General features: G+C 36.1%; 1 protein-coding gene across 1 annotated transcript in view; it reads left to right on the forward strand.

Moving 5' to 3' along the window:
* Positions 1 to 18,512, forward strand: part of BRCC3 (BRCA1/BRCA2-containing complex subunit 3) — a 69,957-nt gene that overhangs the window by 43,278 nt on the left and 8,167 nt on the right. The window lies entirely within an intron of this gene.

Raw genomic sequence — 18,512 nt, forward strand, 5'->3', positions numbered from 1 at the left:
CCACTGTCTGTGGCCATCTCCTTCGGCTGTTAATCTATTCACTCTGCACTCAGCAGGCCGCCTTAGACAGCTCTGGGCGGGGTGGAGTCTCTCCTGGGGGCGGGGTTATTTGGCCATGTCATGCCGCTGCCCTATGGGGGAGGAGTCCAAACAGGTATCCCGGTGGCTGCTCTCTTAGTTCTCTCCCCAAAGCCTCCTTCCCCAGTGTCTCTGCAGGCATGTCTAGCCACTCTGTCCCTACCTTTATCGGAGACCAGGGCAAATGGCTGCAAATAAAAATTTATGCATTGGCCCTTTAAACAGTTCTTTGCATCTCCAGCCGCCTGTCTCTGGCAGAGAGCAACCCTGCCACTTTTTGCAGCTGGCTGTTTTCTGTGTACTTTTTGGGCCCTGGTGCTGTGGGCTAGAGATCCCCGCTTTTGGTTTAGACCCCGCTCTTCTCAGGGGGATCCAACTGGCCGTTTCAATATCCTTCTGGTCCTGCCTCCCGTCGGCGCCCTGGCCCGCCTTCTCAGGTCTGTACCGCACTCCTTGCCAGTTAGATTGTGCTAAAGCCAAGTCTTCTGTCTCCAAGGTTACAAGGCTCCTCTCTCGCTATTAATTGTTCAGTTATTTGTTCCAGGTAATTTCTCCACAATTTAGTTGTAATTTCAGGTTGGTCCTGGAAGGAGGTCAGTGTGATTTCTACTCACTCCTCTGCCATCTTGATTCTTCTCAGATTTTATTTAGTTATTTTTAGAGAGAGGGGAAGGAAGAGAGGGTAACATCAATATGTGGTTGCATCTTGTGCGTCCCCTACTGGGGACCTGGCCTGCATCCCAGGCATGTGCTCTGGCTGGGAATCAAACAGGTGACCTTTTGGTTTGTAGGCCAGTGCTCAATCCACAGAGCCATACCAGCCAGGGCTGATACTCTTTCTTGGTTTACTAATTTTATATATTAACTATTCTTCTTATTATGTTATCTTGCTCTCACAAATGAAGGTTTAGTTCACTTACACTGCCCCATCCTCATTTTCTTTTGGGCACTTTTGGTACTACTTTTCATTTTTTGGTTGGTAACTTTTTTTAATCTTAAATGAAGTTTATCCTTTTATTTATTCTATCAACAACGGAAAATACACAAGATTTTTTGGCTCCCTCTGTTACTTGCAGTTTTACCACAAGCCTTTATATTTTCACAGGTGCAAATTATATTTGTTCTGTGTTGTAAAAATAATTGTGTTTTCTGTGCTTTGTCTCCTAGTTGATGCTAAGAGTAGAAAATATACTGTTATATTATGATTATGTAAATATTATTCCATGTACAACCAAGCAGTATAAAGTGATATACTATGATTCTATTTTCTTTCTTGTATAGCTTGCTTCTTCATATGGTTTTAGAATGGCTTTTCCCCCTTTATTCTTCTGCCTTTATCACCTCACTGAGCTCCCAATTCCTTACAAGTAATATCAATTTCTTTGGATTCCCTCCTTTTTCTAGGATTGTTCCCTGAAACCCTCCATATTCCTCCCCTAATCTGGTCTCAGCTGATGTCCTGGGACTTTCCTTCATTATCCTCTGGGGTTGGTTCTGCTGTTGTATGGGTTTCATGTGACCTTTCTTGGTTCAGTCTATCATTTTGCTGTTAAAGATCCTCTAGTAACTTCCTAAGAAATGTGTGCCTTTGAACTAAACCTTCTGAGTCTATGCTTGTCTGAAAAAAAATTTTATTCTTTAATTATAACCTTAATGGAGAAATAATTCTACATCAGCATTTTCCTTCTCAGAACTTTAAAGACATCGTTTCATTGTTTTAAACATCCAGTGTTGTTGATGAAGTCTTCAACCAGTTCAATTCTTGTTCTTTTGTAGGGGAATTTTTTTTTCTTTCTCTGATAGCTTTTAGGAACTTCTCTATTCTTGAGGTTGTGAAATTTTCTATGACATATCTAGACTGTGGTTATTCTATGATTCAAATTGGCACATACTTTCAATCACACAGCATTTGTCCTTCTGGGAAATTCTCTACTATTTTTTTTTATCTCCCCAGATAAAACAATCCATAAACTACTCACTACCTGGGAAGAAGAAATATTATTTATAAATCAATCCAATCCCACAATTTAAAGTTTCTCCAAGTTTAAATCACTCTTCAGGGGATAATTTGCCAATCCTTCAGTTACTTCCTTTTTTCCTGATGTTTGACTCTAAGATGGCATCTGCAGTGTTGGGGAGGTGATGTAAACAAACTTATGCTGAGGGGGGGTACCCCATCCCACAGAGTCCCGCCAGATGCTGCAGATGAGGAAATAAGTCATCCAGACACCCTCAGTCTGCCAGGAAAAAGGGGTGGCGATTCCCTGTAGTGGAGAAAGCCGCAAGCCCTTCCTTTGAAGTAGCTTTTATTGAGAATGGTATGCACAGGGGTATACAGCATGTGTGCAAAGCTTATCAATCAATGCTTAAAGACTATGTTTACAGAAAACAAAGATCATAGATAATAATTGAAGGAACACAGATATTTGCCTCAGATCAGGATCTGGTAGACAAGGTGGCACTCATTTGGCCCTGAAACCTGGGAAATCTCATCCTATGCTTGGACTCCAAACATCAGTACTCATTAACTCGAGGGCATTCTTAGCAAAGTAAGTTTCATAGAATTGAATGCACTCCTTTCCCAGGACTAACTGCCCCCAGGGAACTGTGTGATCCAGTTTAGGGCCGTACCTGCCTTTAGTATTGTTTCACTGACCCAGTCAGGTGGTCAAGCAGGTGGAGCAGAGCAGTCAAGAGATAAGGAGACTTCTTTCAAATAGAATAAGGACTCCAGCCATGACAGAACTGAGGGGTGAGGGTCTTTGCCCCTTCTCTCTGTCCTCCAAGTCCTTCCTTGATGGCTCCTATGCAACTATGCCTGTCTTAGGTTGCCCCTGCCATTGAGGGATCTTACCCATCATTGACTAACCAGCCATCCTCTGGGGCCATGCAGGGTGATGTGAGGGAGGCAGGGGCTGCACCCCTGCCAGGGGAACAGGTGTTGTCTCCTCCGTGGCTTATTTTCCCAAGGCGTCCTGGCTCAGCTCCAGCTTTGGGCCCCTCTTGCCTGTTGGTGACGCTGCAGTCCCTGAAACCAGGCAGGACGGTTCCCGACATTATGCTGTAGAGAAAGACTTCCTGGCTATGTGCTGGCTTTAGGAATCAGGATAGGAGTCCTTCTATTCATGGTCAGTGCTTACCTTCACCTAAGCCAATATACTTCTCTTCTCTCATGGACTTGAAGTCCCAACATAAAGTGATGAATTAACACCTTCCTCCCTTATGACTTTCTCCCTCCTTCTCCATGTAAGTTAGTAAGACAGAGGTGTCCTATCCTTTTCTCTATTCTTTGATAATTTCTACCCCTGTTTTTCCTATCTCTTTCTAGTACTATTAGTCAGATATTAAAGATCCTAGGGTAACCACAGTGACTCTTTTCAATCATATTTTCTGTCTCTTTTTTTGTTCTGATTTCTCAGGTATATTCTTGATTTTATCTTCCAACCCACTCACTGAAGTTTTTATTTTAGCAATTTTATATTTTTAAGTTCCAAGAGGTTCTTCCCTTGTTTACTGGTTATTTCCATTTTACAGCATCCTGTTCCTGATTTACTGATATAATATGGAAATATTAAATTTTATATTTTTTTTAGTTATCTGTTTCTTCGGTGGTCATGTTTTATGTTTATTTTTATCTTATCCTTTTTTAAGAAGAAGGCAACAAAAAGATGAGTGATAATTCATTTTTTGTGGTCTCGGCTTGTCAATAAGAGCTTCATATTAGGGTGAGTGGGTCAGGAGCCTGCCATTTTTCTCAGGGATCATTAAATGTTAGATTTCGGGTATGTGGCTTTAGGATACCGATCCTAATAATTGTTTACTCCTAGAGAGTTTATTTTGTTAGTTAGGAGAACTCTTGTCGCTGTTGCTGCTGTTGCTGCCAATGATAATAATGATTTTGGCGTAAGAATGGAAGCCTGGTTACTAAATATTCTGTGCATTCAGAGGCTCAATTATGAAAGAGTACAAAAGAGGAGTAACTAGAGTTCCATGTTTCTGGCAGAAGGCCCAAAGGGGTAGTCTCCAGGAAATCACATGAAGAAAGGAGTGTGATAAAGCAACTTCATAAAGTTTATAAATGTCTGGGCTCACTTTTCAGCCATGTATGTGTGGATCTGATCCTAATTAGCATAACTGAGAACTGAATTAACTAGCAGACCACCACATAGGTCCTATAGTGACCACTAGGTGGTGAACATGCAGGAAAGATCTGAAGAGCACTACAAAGGCTTTGAAAATTGGATGGACATTGGAAATGCAGCCCACTGTGGAAATTTCAACCTGAATTTAACTAGGCAGATTGTCTGCTAAAACAAAAATAACATTCTCCATAGAATACAAACAAGACCCAGTATCTCTTAACATAATATTCAAAATACACCAGAATTTTGCAGAAATTCTGCAGAAAATGCAGAATTGTTTGGCATTTGAAGAACCACAAAAATTTCAACTTGCATGGAAAAGGATAATCAACAGATGCTAACACTGAGATGACAGAAGGTTTTAAAGACTTTAAAGCAACTATTATAAAAATGTTCAAAGAAAACAATCACAAATACTCTTTCAACAAATGTTTATTAAATAGAAAGTCTCACTAAACAAATGCAAGACATAAAGAACCAAGTACAAACTTTAGAACCAAAAAATAAGACCACTGAAATATAAGACTCACTGAATGGATCTGAGAGCAGAACAGAGATGACAGAGGAAAGAAACAGTTAACTTTGATGATAAATCAGTAGAAATTATCCAGTATGAATGAGACAGAAAAAAATATTGAGTAAAAAATTGAATAGAGTGACATAAAAGAATGGCATAGTAGTAGGAAATTTCAGAAGTCCTCTTCCACAAAGCAGCAAATAATCTTGCAAAAATTGTCAGAATCAACTTTATTACAACTCTAGAAACTAATTAAAACTTTGTAGTATTAGGCAAGTACTTAATTAACAAAAAAACAAACAAACACCAGAATCTTGGCATTTAAGGAAATCTCTGTCAAGTCACTAGATGGCCACAAAGCTAACTAAGGACAGAGACTTCAGTGGCCACACATAGCAAAGAATATAGACTGTAAAAAATTAGCTCAGGAAAGTCACCAAACAGACAAACAAAATCAGATAAAACAAGCAACAACTACAAAATATGGGGAGTGGGTAGAACCTGATTTCCAGAGTTACCACATTATAATATTCCGTATGTCCAGTTTTCAACAAAAAAGAGCCATTCAAAGAAGCGAATAATGACCTTTAAACAAGAAATTCATTAAAAAAATTCCCGGTGGAAGCCTAGACATTGGACTTATTAGACAAAAACTTTCAATCAGCTATTTAAAAATATTCTCAAAAAGCTAAAGGAAACATTGTACAAAGAACTAAAGAAAACCATGAGAATGAGAGAGAATATTTAATGGAAAATATCAATAAAGAGAGAATTTATAAAAAGGAACCAAATAAAAATTCTGGAACTGAGAAATACAATAATTGAAGTGAAAAACTCACTGGAGAGGTTCAAGAGCAGATTTGAGAAGACGAATGAATCATCAAACTTAAAGACAGATCAATTGACATTACCCAGTCTGTGGAACAGAAAGAAAAAAGAATGAAAAATGAACAGAGTCTAAGAGACCTGTGGGGCTCCTGAAAGCAATATCAATATGCTCATAACAGGAGCCCCATGAGAAGATAGAAAGGGGCAGAAAATATATAAGAAGAAATAATGGTCAAAACTTCCCAAATTTGATGAAAAACTTGAATCTACATATCCAAGAATTTCAAAGAACTCTAAGCAGGATAAACTCAAGAAGGTCCATATTGAAACATGTTTTATTCAAAGTGCAGAAGTGAAATTCAAAGAGGATCTTGAAGCAACAAGAGAGAAGTGATTGATTACATACAAGGGATTTTCAATAAGATCGAGAGGCAATTTCTCATCAGAAACCAGGGAGGCAGGAAGGCAGTGGAAAGATATTTTAAATGCAGATTTTTTAAAAAAGATAACTACTAAGCAAGAATTCTATTTCTGGTAAAATAATCCTTTAAGAATGAAGGGGAAATGAAGACATTCCCAGGTTAAAAAAAAAATCTGAGAGCATTTTGTCACTACTAGATCTGCCCTAAAAGAAATGCTAAAGGGAGATCTTTAGGTTGAAATGAAAGGACACAAGACAGTAACTTGAATCCACACTAAGGAAAAAAAGAACACCAAAAAGGTAACTACACCATTAAATATAAAAATCAATATTAATGTATTTTCAATTTTCTAACTCCTCTTTTTTTCTCCTATATGATTTAAAAAACAACTACATAAAGCAATAATTCTATGTTGATAACATACTGTAAAAATATATAATACATAGTAATATAAAAGAATAGGAATGGAGCTATATAGGAGCAATGTGTATATGACTGGAACTAAGTTGGTATTGATTTGTACTAGATTGTTATAAATTAAAGTGTTAATTGTAATTTCCAGGGCTGCCATTAAGAAAATATAAAGATACATAGTAAAAAAAAAAATGAGAAGGGACTCACAGGGTGCAGTAGAAAATGTTGGTCTAATACAAAAAAAGGCAGTAGTGGAGGAATTTGAGGGACAAAAAAAAGTAGGGCATGTAGAAAATAAGTAGCAAAATAGCAGACAAAATTTTAAAGATTTTTATGTATTTATTTTTAGAGAGGGGGAAGGGAAGGAGAAAGAGGGAGACAAACATCAGTATGTGGTTGCTTCTCACATGCCCCCAACTGGGGAGCTGGTCTGCAACCCAGGCATGTGCCCTGACTGGGAATCGAACCAGTGACCCTTTGGTTCGCAGGCCCACCATGCTCAATCCACTGCGCTACACCAGCCAGGGCAGAGATCTTGTTTTTTAATCAGTAATTGAGTTAAATATAAATATAAGTAAATTCTCCAATTGGAAGGCAGATGTTGGCAAAATGGGTTTAAAAAAAAACTTTTATAAAAGACTCACTTTAGACACAAAGACAAAAGTGGGTTGAAAGTAAAAGAATGTAAAAAGATAGTCTATGCAAGTTGTGATCAGAGAGCACTGGAGTGGCTATAGTGTTATAAGACATAAAATAGACTTTAAGAACAGAAATTATAATAAGACAAAGGTGTACATTACATAATGATAAAAGTGTCAATCAAACAAGAAGATACCATAATTATAAGCATATATGCACCTTACAAAAGGCCCCAAAATATATCCTGCAAAAATTGACAGAATTGAAGGGAAAAGTAGATGGTTCAACAATGGTAGTGGGAGACTTCTACATACCACATTCAATAAAGGAGAAAATAGCTAGAAAAAAAATAAAAGGAAATAGAAGAATTAAAGTGGAAGTCAACTACATCTAATACTCTACTCACCAACAGCTGAATACATATTCTTCTCAAGTGCACATAAAACATTCTCCAGCATAAACCACATGTTAATTTGCAAAACAAGTCCTATAAATTTCAAAAGATTGAATCATACAAAGCATCTTCTACTGACATGGAATAACGTCTGAAATCAGTTACAGAGGAAATCTGGAAATTTTACAAATATGTGGAAATTTTAGAACACATTTAACCAATGAAACAAAGAAATCACAAGAGAAATTAGAAAGTACTTTGAGACTAATGAAAATGAACACACAACATAGGATTTAAGGGATGCAGCAAAAACAATTCTCAGAGGGAAAGTTATAGCTGTACATGCCTATATTAAAAACAAAATATCTCAAATCAATAACTTAATTTTACACTTTAAGGAGCTAGAAGGAGTGCAAACTACAAAGCACTCAGAAGGAAGGAAATGATAAATATTACAATGAAGACAAGATAAGGAATAGGAAAATAATAAATAGAATCAAATAAACCCAAAGTTAATTTTTTGAAAAGATAAATAAAATTGATATATCTTTATCCAGACAGAAAAAAATGAGAGAAGACCTATGTAACTAAAATCTGAAAGAAAAGTAGGGGCATTACTACCAATCTTACAGAAATAAAAAAGATTATAAGGTAAAACTGAACAATTATATGCCAGCAAATTAGATAACCTAAATGAAATGGACAAATTCCTAGAAACACAAATTGTCCAAACTGGCTAAAAAAGAAATAGAAAACCTGAAAAGACTTATAAAAATTAAATAGATTGAATCAGTAGTAAAACATCTTCTAACAAGGAAAAATCCAAGATCAAGTGACTTACATGTGTTAATTCTGCCACACATTTAAAGAAGAATTAACACTAATCCTTCTGAAATGCTGTCGAAAAATAGAAGAGTCAACAGTTCTAACTCATTTTTTGAGGCCCACATTACCCTGATACCAAAGCCAGACAAAAGTATCACAAAAAAGACAAGAAAGTTACAAGGTGATACTCCTTATAAATATAGATGCCAAAAGCCTCAACAAAATACTAGCAAAATGAATCCAACAGCATATTAAAAGGATTATATACCATGACAAAGTGGGATTTATCCCAGGCATACAAACAAGGGTTCAACATAAAAAAATTAATGGATGTAATATACCACATTAATAGATCGATGGTAAAAACACATAATCTCAATCGATGCACAAAAAGCATTTGACAAATTCTAGCATTCTTTCATGATAAAACACTAGGAATCTAGGGACTGTTCCTCAGGATATATGGGCATTTATGAAAACCCACAGCTAATCTTTTACTAAATGGTAAAAGATTAAAAGCTTTCTCCCTAAGATCAGGAACAAGACAATGATGCCCACTTTCACCACTGCTATTTAACATTGTACTGGTAGTTCTAGCCAAAACAATTATGTAGAAAAAGAAATAAAAGGCATCTAAGTTGGAAACTAAGAAGTAAAATTATCTGTATTTGTAGATGACATATGCTATGTATAGAAAATCCCAAAGAAGCCTCGAAAAGCTACTAGAGCTAATAAATGAATTTAGCAAAGTTGTAGTGTTCAAAATCAATATAAAAATCAGTTGTGTTTTTACAAACCGGCAATGAACAATCCAAAAGGGAAATTAGAAAATAATTATATTTATAATAGCACCCCAAATAGTAAAATACCTAGGAAAAATTTAACTAAGGAGGAGAAAGGCTTGTAAAGTTAAAACCAAAATATACTACTGAAAAAGATTAAAGAATACTTATGTCAAAAGATATTCCATGTCTACTGATTGAAAGACTCAATATTATTAAGACAACAATACTTCCCGAAGAGATCTACAGCTTCAATACAATCCCTATTAAAATTCCAATGGCCCTTTATACAGAAGTGAAAAAGATGATCCTAAAATTTATATGGAATTACAAGGTGCTCTGAATAGCCAAAATAATATTGGAAAAGAGGAACAAAGTTGGAGGAATCACATTTCCAAATTTCAAAACTTACTACAAAGCTTCTGTAAATAAAACTATGGATTAGCATAAGTATAGATATATAGACCATTATGGAATAGAATTGAAATTCTAGAAATAAACCTGTATATCTATGGCCAGTTGATTTTCAACAAGGGTGCCAGTGCCATTTAATAAGGAAAGAATGGTATGTTCAATAAGTGGTGCTGGGACAACTGGATATCCACATGCACTATATACAAAAATTAACTCAAAATAGATCAATGACCTGAGTAGAAGAGCTAAAACAATAAAACACATAGAAGAAAATATGGAGTTCAGTCTTTATGACACTGGATTTGGCATTGTAATCTTAGATATGACAACAAAAGCATGAATAACATAAAAACTAGATAAACTGAATTTTATAAAAATTAAAGACATTATCAAGAAAGTGAAAGGACAACCCATAAAATAGGAGAAAATATTTGCAAATCATATAGCTGATATGTGTCTAGTATAAAGAACTCTTAAAGCTAAACAACAAAACAAACAACTCAAAAATGGGCAAAGGACTTGAATAGACATTTCTTTAAAGATGTACAAATGGCCAATAAGCACATGGAAAAATGCTTAGCCTCTTTAGTCATTTGGAAAATGTAAATCAAAACTAAAACAAGATACCACCTCACATTTATTAAGTTGACCATAATTTTTAAAAAAATGAAGAATAACGTGTTGGCAAAGATGTGGGGAATATATGCTGGTGGGAATGAAAAATGGTGTAGCTGCTATGGAAAACAGTTTGGTGGTTCTTCAGAAAGCTAAAATTAGAGTTTTCATCTGAGCTAGCAATTCTCTTCCTGGGTATATACTCAAAAGAATTGAAGACAAGTACTTAGATACTGGTACATGAATGTTCCTGTACAAGCACTTTTCAGAATAGCCAAAAAATTTAACAACCCAAATGCCCATCAATTGACAAAATAGATTAAAAATGTAGTTTGTCTATACAATGGAATATTCAGTCATAAAAAGGAATGAAGAACTGATAAATGCAATAACATGGATGAAGCCTGAATACTTGATAAATGAAAGGAGCCTGGTGCAAAAGGCCACATTTGGTGGCTTAAACATCAGAAGTTTATCTTCTAACAGTTTTCGAAGCTAGAAGTTCAAGATCAAGGTGATGGCAGGTTTGGTTTCTTCAGAGGCCTCTCTTCTTGGCTTGAAGATAGCTGCCTTCTCACTGTGTGTTTAGGTGGCCTATCCTCTGTGTGCGCACATCCCTGGTATCACTTTTTGTGTCCAAATTTCTGTTTCTTATAAGGGCACTCATCATTGGATCAGGTTTCAACCTAATTTTACCTTTATCACCTCTTTAAAGGCCCAATCTCCAAGTAAGTCATATTCTGAGGTACTGTGATTAAGGCTTCATTACATGAATTTGGTGGGAGATACACAAATTTAAAATGGTTAAAGTGGTGAATTTTGTTTTCTGAATTTTACATCAATTAAAAAACAAACAGAGCAGAGATACCTGAAGTAGAATAGAAAGAGTGTAGTGCTGAAAAAGTCCAGTTCAGTAAAGCAAGAAATAAAAGGCATGTAGATTGAGAAGGAATAAATAAATTCATCCTTTTTTGCATGTTTGTCTACATAGAATATTCCAAGGAACCTTCAAAGAAATTCCTAGAACTAACAAGTGAGTTAAGCAATGTCACAGGATACAATGTCAACACACAAAAGCAATCATATTTCTATATGCCAACAATATAAAATTGGAAACAAAATTTTAACATGGTACCATTTACAGTACTTCCAAAAATGAAACAGGTGTAAATTCATTAAAACATTTATCAGATCTATATTCTGAAAACCACAAATTGCTGAATGAAGTCAAAGGAAACCTAGTTAAATGGAAAGACACACCATGCTTATTTATGGATTAGAAGACTCAATAAAGATTTGAGTTCTCCCCAAATTAATCTATAGATTTGGAGCAATAGCAATAAAAATTTCAGTAATATTTTTGTAGATATAGATAAATTATAAAATTTATATGGAAAGGCAAAAGATCTTGAATACCTTCAACAGTTTTAAAAGGAAGAATAAACTTAGAGGAATCACACTACCCAACTTTAAGACTTACTATGAAACTACAGGAATCAAGACAGTGTGGTATTGGTCAAGTGATAAATACCTAGGCCAGTGGAACAGAACAGAGTTCAGACATAGATCCACACAGCTCTTCCTGTTTCTCATCATGGTGCAGGATTAAGATGAGAAGGAGAGCACCATGTGGGAACTTCACACCTGCAAGTTCTGTCTCAACATCTGTGTGGGGGAAAGTGGGAACAGACTGACCTGGGCACCGAAGGTCCTAGAGCAGCTCACGGGCCAGATACTTGTGTTCTCCAAAGCCAGATACATCAACAGATCCTTTAGCATCAGGAGAAATGAAAATATCACCATCCACTGCACAGACCATGGGGCTGAGGCAGAAGAGATCCTGGAGAAAGGTCTAAAGGTGTGATAGTGTGAGTTATGAAAATATAACTTCTCAGATACTGGAAACTTTGGTTTTAGGACCCAGTAACACATCAATCTGGGGACCAGATATGAACCAGGCATTGGTATCTACAGCCTGGACTTCTGTGTGGCACTGGGTAGGCCAGGTTTCAGCATCACAGACAAGAAACAGGACAGGCTACACTGGGGCCAAACACAGAATCAACAAAGAGGAGGCCATGCACTGGTTTCAACAGAAGTATGGATCATCCTTCCTGGATAATAAATTCCTGCTTCTATCAAAAAGGTCAATACATTATTTTCAGTCAAGGAAAAAAAAAAGAAATAGACCCACACAAAGATGGCCAACTGATTTTTACAAAATTGAGAAAGCTATTCACTGGAGGAAATGTAGCATTTTCAATAAATGATGTTAGGACAGTTAGACTACCATAATACAAAATAGTAAACATCAATTTAAACCTCCTACCAAACCTCATAAAATGATCATAGGTCCAAATAGAAAACAAAAACTGAAAGTTTTAGAGGAAAAGATAGGAGAAAATCTATATGATGTTGGGATTGTTTGCCGACAAGTTCTTATACATGAAACCAGAAGCATTTTCCATAAAAGAAAAATTTGGTAAATGAGACTTCACCAAAATTTAAACATTTGCTGAGTGAAAGAAACTGTTAAAAGAATGGAAAGACTACAGAATGAGTAAAAATATTTGTAAATCATATCTGGCAATAGACTTGTATCTGAAACATATAAAGAACTCTCAAAACTCAACAATGAAAAAGCAAGCCATCCAATTAAAAATGGGCAAAAAGACACAAGCAGATGCTTTGCCAAGTATATTAGGATGGCAAATAAGCACATGAAAAGATGCTGAACATCACTAGCTATATGGAGAGATGAAAATACTTGAAATCATGATGAGATACCCCTACATATCTATCAGAGTCACTAAAATAACACATATATATAACATCAAGTTATACATCAAAACATCAAGTTGTATGCCTTAATTATAAATAATTTTTTCTTGTTAATTATACCTCAATAAAGCTGAAAAACAATGCAAGATGAAAGCACAAAGAATAAATTTAAAAATTTCAGAAGCAAAATTGAGAGAAAAAGCCCCTTTGTCTTTCAGTCTTCATTCTTTCAGGGTGGGAAAGGACAAGAGCTATTTCACTAGATGGAAAGCAAACACAGGGATTATAAAAGTTAGATGCTGCACTTGTTTTTATTTTTTGAAAATGTCTATAATTGCTTACGAATTCCCCTAGGTAACTCTCTGTTCTTCATGATGATGAGTTTTCTTTATGGATGACTGATGATTATTGTTAATTGAAGTATAAAGCACTGGTTTCTCTATGAACTTTGGAATGATTTAATGAAAACATTTTAAGTATTAAGAACGAATTTATTTCTGTAGGATGATGATTATAAGTCTGAAAAATCTATTTGGGAGTGCATTACTGTAGGGAAAACTTTTTTAGCTGGAAGTGTATTCTCCATATTAGTTCTACTAGAGTTTCAAAATGTCTTTCTCATTGTATTCTCAATAAATGGTGCTGATATTGTAAAGGAGAAATGTTGCCATAATGGAAGAAAAGAGAGAATAATTGAATTATTGGTCACTAGAGCCTAAAGTACTTTAAAAAGTCACTGATTGTCTTTTGGAAACTTGAGTCCGTGGACATAAAGTGGCTTTTTCAAGACCATTTGGCTGAGCAAGAGCAGGGCCAATACTCACTCTATGTCTCCTTTTAAGAATGCCAAATCTATTTAATTTAATGAAGGCACTGATAAGATCATCAGAGTCATTACTACAAATGCTGCTTCTGCATTTCATAGAAACAGATTTTGACTGGGTTAGAAGCAGATGATCCTCTCTTCCTTAGTTGTTTTAATTCCTGGGCCTTATCCTTGTTTTATATCCACTCTGCTTTTAAATTTTTGCTTCTACCTTTATTGGGTTAAAAATTATCTAGAACCTACATAGAAATCAGATTAGGGCCAAAATGTCATCTTAAATAATATAATAAAAATAATCATGAACAATGAAAATTATGACACCCAGTGAGTGTTCTGTTGTTTTTAAAATCTCCTTACTCTTTTTATCTTTTTAATTTTTATTTTTAAATCATGTTTATTCTATTACAGTTGTCTCAATTTTCCCCCCATTTGACCTCCTCCACCCATCCCACCCCATCCCGCTCTCCCACAGTCAATTCCCACTCTGTTGTCCATGTCCATGGGTCATTCATACATGTTTTTTGTTTAGTCCCTTCTTTCCGCCATTGTCCTCCCTCCACATCCCTTCTGGTCACTTTCAGTCTGCTCCATGTTTCCGTGCCTGTGGTTTGTTTTGTTCATTAGTTTATTTTGTTGAATAGATTCCACTTATAGGTGAGATCATATCTTATTTGTCGTTCACTGACTGGCTTATTTCACTTAGCATAACGTTCTCCAATCCCATCCATGTTATCACAAAAGGTAGGAGTTCCTTTCTTCTTTTTTTTAAATGCAGATTGATTTTATTTATTTTTTTAAATGTCAAAATCCATTATATTAAAATATTTAAATCCATTATAAACTCAGCAATTAAAACAATGTGACATCAGCACAGAAATAATCAAGTAGATGAATGAAATAAAATGACCATTCTAGAAACAAATATGTATATCTAACAATGTAATATATGATTAAATTGATATTTCAAATCCATGGGGAAAATAAGGCTTATTTAACAAACAAGGTACATTGATCACTATTACTTGAAATAAAACAAATATAGAGCCCTATTTCACATATTATACTCAAAGTATTCAGGTGAGTTAAAAATCAGTATGTAAAATCTGGAGTTTTAGGAGAAAATACACAATAATATTTTTCTTACCCTGAAGTAAAATATTCAAACCCAGAAGCCATAAAGTAAAATATTGACAATATGACTATATTAAACATTTAAGAATATACAGTAATATACATATAAAAATTAAAGGACAGGTAATAGAATAAAGTATTTGCAACACATCTGAAAAAGGATGAATAGTTTGGGGTTTTTTTTAGGGAAAAATTCTACAAATATTTAATCAAAAAAATGGATAAAGAATACCAAAAAGTCATTTAAAGCTTTTTAAAAATAATAGAAATAGGCAAGAAATGTACAAAAACCGGTTTAGTTTCAACAAATAATAAAGGAACAAAATAACACATCATTGTCACAATCAGATTAATACGTATTAAAAATATTGGTAATATCAAGTATTGGTGACTGTGGGAGGAACTGGGTATTTATAGACTCTTTCTTCATCTTCGTAAAGCAGTCCCTTTAGCATATTTTGCAGTGCTGGTTTGGGGGAGGTGTTTTGTTTTAGCCTCCTTTTATCTTGAAAACTCCTTATGTCACCGTCCATTTTAATTGAGAGCCTTTAATTTAGACCCCACTCATCTCTGGGGGATGCAACTGGCCATTTTAGTCTCCCTCGGGCGCTGCTGCCCGTGGGTCCCCAGCCCATCTTCTTGAGTCTCTACCACACTCCTTACCACCCAGGTTGTGCTGAAGCTGATTCTTCTGTCTGTCCGAGGTTATAAGGCTCCTCTCTCGCTATTGTACAGTGGTTTGCTCCAGGTGATTTCTCCACAATTTGGTTGTAATTCTAGATTGGTCCTGGGAGGAGGTCAGAGTGACTTCCATTTGCTCCTCTGCCATCTTGCCTCTCCTTACTCTAAACTAAATGTTATTACCCAGAAAGGGCACGCCCATTCTTCTGTGAAACAACTCGAATGGGAGACTCATCACTTCCATGCAACCAGACATTAGCTGTGTCAGAGCTGTGTTGCTACTTTTGTTATTTTCTGTTTTACTTTCATTTTGTTGGAATTTCAGCACAGGGTGATATCTGCCCTATGTGTATTCCAGTTTCCACCTTTTAGCAAGAACTTTAGATCTAACCAACATGGAATTATGAATATATTTTTCTGCATTCCACCTCAGGTTCCAGCTTCTTATGTGTCTATATTTTCAGCAAGTCCTGTGAGGGAAAATCAGCAGGAGGAGAGAACTGTGTTTTAGGCTTCTCCATATTTCAGTTTGTCACACTACCCCACGATTGTTACAAGCCCCATTACATTCCTCTTAACCCAGCAACATTCACCTATGTGTGACAAGCTTCACCTTTACCTACCTGTGTCCCCAGACAACACAGATGCCCTCAGGGAGGAGTGTAGCCACTGGTCTCTACTCATCTCATTGTTTTTCTCAGGAATGTTGTTCATTTATATTTATCTTTGTATCCACAGTTCTCTGGGATATTTTCTTAAATCTACATATTTTTGTTTTATCTGTTATTTTCTTGTTATTGTGGAGGGTGTAACTACGTCATAACTGGTAGCAGAATTACCAGCTCATATTAATCCATTTAGGAATTGAGATGACTCAAAGTTGGGCCCCCAGTCCCTATAAGGCCTGGTCTAATTTTGCTCTTAGTATATATACTGTTAAGGTCCCAATCCAAAACCTGCAAACAACTTACCAGGGCCTCTCCCATCTGACAAGCCCTGAATGCCTAGTTTGTCACCTAACACCCATAAGCCCTCCTCTGAAATCAGCAAATGCTTGTCCAGGGACACCGTCATTGAATGTCAGGCTCATCTCTTTGGATTTTCCTCCTTTCCCACATCTTGACCCCACAATTGCTTACTGCTTTGGTAGTTACCTAGTAACTTCCAAAAGATGCTGTTTTGCCCAGCTATTCTAGTTGCTCTCAATAGGATGATTGGTCTTAACTATCTAGTTCACTAGCAGTAACAGAATCCTTACTAGGCTTTGGATCTCTACCTACTGATGTCCTGACATTGTAGTTTTGAGTAAACTGACCGAAGTTCTAGCCATTTCCACTAGGAGTTTATGAAGATGTATATTTAGTCTCATTAGACCACTGGAACCATTTCTGCTCATTGGTCCTGACAAACTCAGTGGGAATCACTACTAAGCAGACTAACAGCAGTAGCAGATTGACTTTTTCAGGGTTTCTGGAAATATTAGTAATAATAGTCACAGTGTATTACTTTAAATAACCTTCCGTAAACCACAAGCAGCTATGGTGTACTCTTACATGAGTTTCTCCCTGACGACTTAGATGTAGGGAGGGGAAGGGTGTTTGTAATCCTCCATCTGTGTTCCATCTGGATTGCTGTATCACAGTGTGCCAATGAGGTCTTACAGTGCCAGAAGCCCTCAACCTGGATGCTGCACTGAACCCACTAGCAGGTTGGGTTTAGGTGTATTTGGGGTGAGAAGTAGGTGGAGGTGGGTTGGTTGGCCTCAGTAGCAAGCAAAGCTGATTCTCCCACATGGCATGAAAATGCAAGCAATTGTGAATTTCTTATCTACTTCCCCCCAGGGAAGAGAATGGGAAGTAAGGGCCACTGGTGAACACTGAGTTAGAACAAATAAACATTTAGATGAGTAACTCCACCTATATGATGAATCTAATGGAGCCATCAAAGAGTCTGCAGTCCCTCTTTCCCAGGCTTTATGATCAATGTTTGATCTCACTGGCGACTTCCTGACCAAAAACAATATTAATTGCTATTACCCTGGTCTGGGCAACAAGCATAAGGGCCTTGATGTCCCAAAAGCTTCTGTTAAGTTTATAGAAGTGGCCTCAGATTTTCTATGAGATTAGAGTATATTGGCTCTGCAAATGTACTTCTAATTTGCTCCCCAGTTGAACACAGTTTGAACTCTATCCACTTTGAAGTTGAGCTACTAAATGAATTACAGGAGTGTTTAACCTTTGAAGCATGCTGTATCCCGAAATTTCTGTTAAAACTACAGATAACTTCTGATTATGACAACTCAGCATTAAAAACTGAGCCACTTCTTGGTACATATCCAAAGAAAATTAAATATTGATCTCAAAATGGTATCTGCACTCCTATGCTCACTGCAGCATTATTCACTATAGCTAAGATACTAAAACAACCTGTCAGTGGACAAATGGATAAAGAAAAGGTGATATGTGTATATGTATGAGTATATACATATCATTTTATCAACAGAGATGAACCTGGAGAACATTATGCTAAGTGAAATGAGCCAGATACAAAAAGGCAAATACTATATGATCTCATTTATATGTGGAATCTAAAATAGTCAAACTCGCAGAAGCAGAGAGTAGAATGGTGGTTGCCAGGGGTGGGTTCTTGGAGGAAAAAATGAGGGAGTGCTAGTCAAAGGGCGCAAATTTTCAGAATGATTTCTGGAAACCTAATGTACAACATGGTGACTACAGTTAACAATACCATATTGTATACTTGAATTTTACTTTACGTTACTTGAATTTTAAATGAAATTTAAGATTTACTTAGAAAGTAAATCTTAAGTGTTCTCACGACAAAAATGATAATTATGTGAGTTGATGAATATGTTAATTAGCTTGAGTGAGGTAATCACTTCACAGTGTGTATCAAAATATGAATTTGTAAATCTTAAATATATGTAATTCCTATTTGCCAATTATACCTCAAGAAAGTTGGAAACAAAAAAAGAAAAAAAACTAACTTGAATTGACTGTCTTGCA

This window comes from Pteronotus mesoamericanus, unplaced genomic scaffold (genome assembly GCF_021234165.1).
Source record: "Pteronotus mesoamericanus isolate MK-2021 breed Mesoamerican mustached bat unplaced genomic scaffold, CSHL_Meso_final contig_226, whole genome shotgun sequence".
Classification (NCBI taxonomy): domain Eukaryota; kingdom Metazoa; phylum Chordata; class Mammalia; order Chiroptera; family Mormoopidae; genus Pteronotus; species Pteronotus mesoamericanus.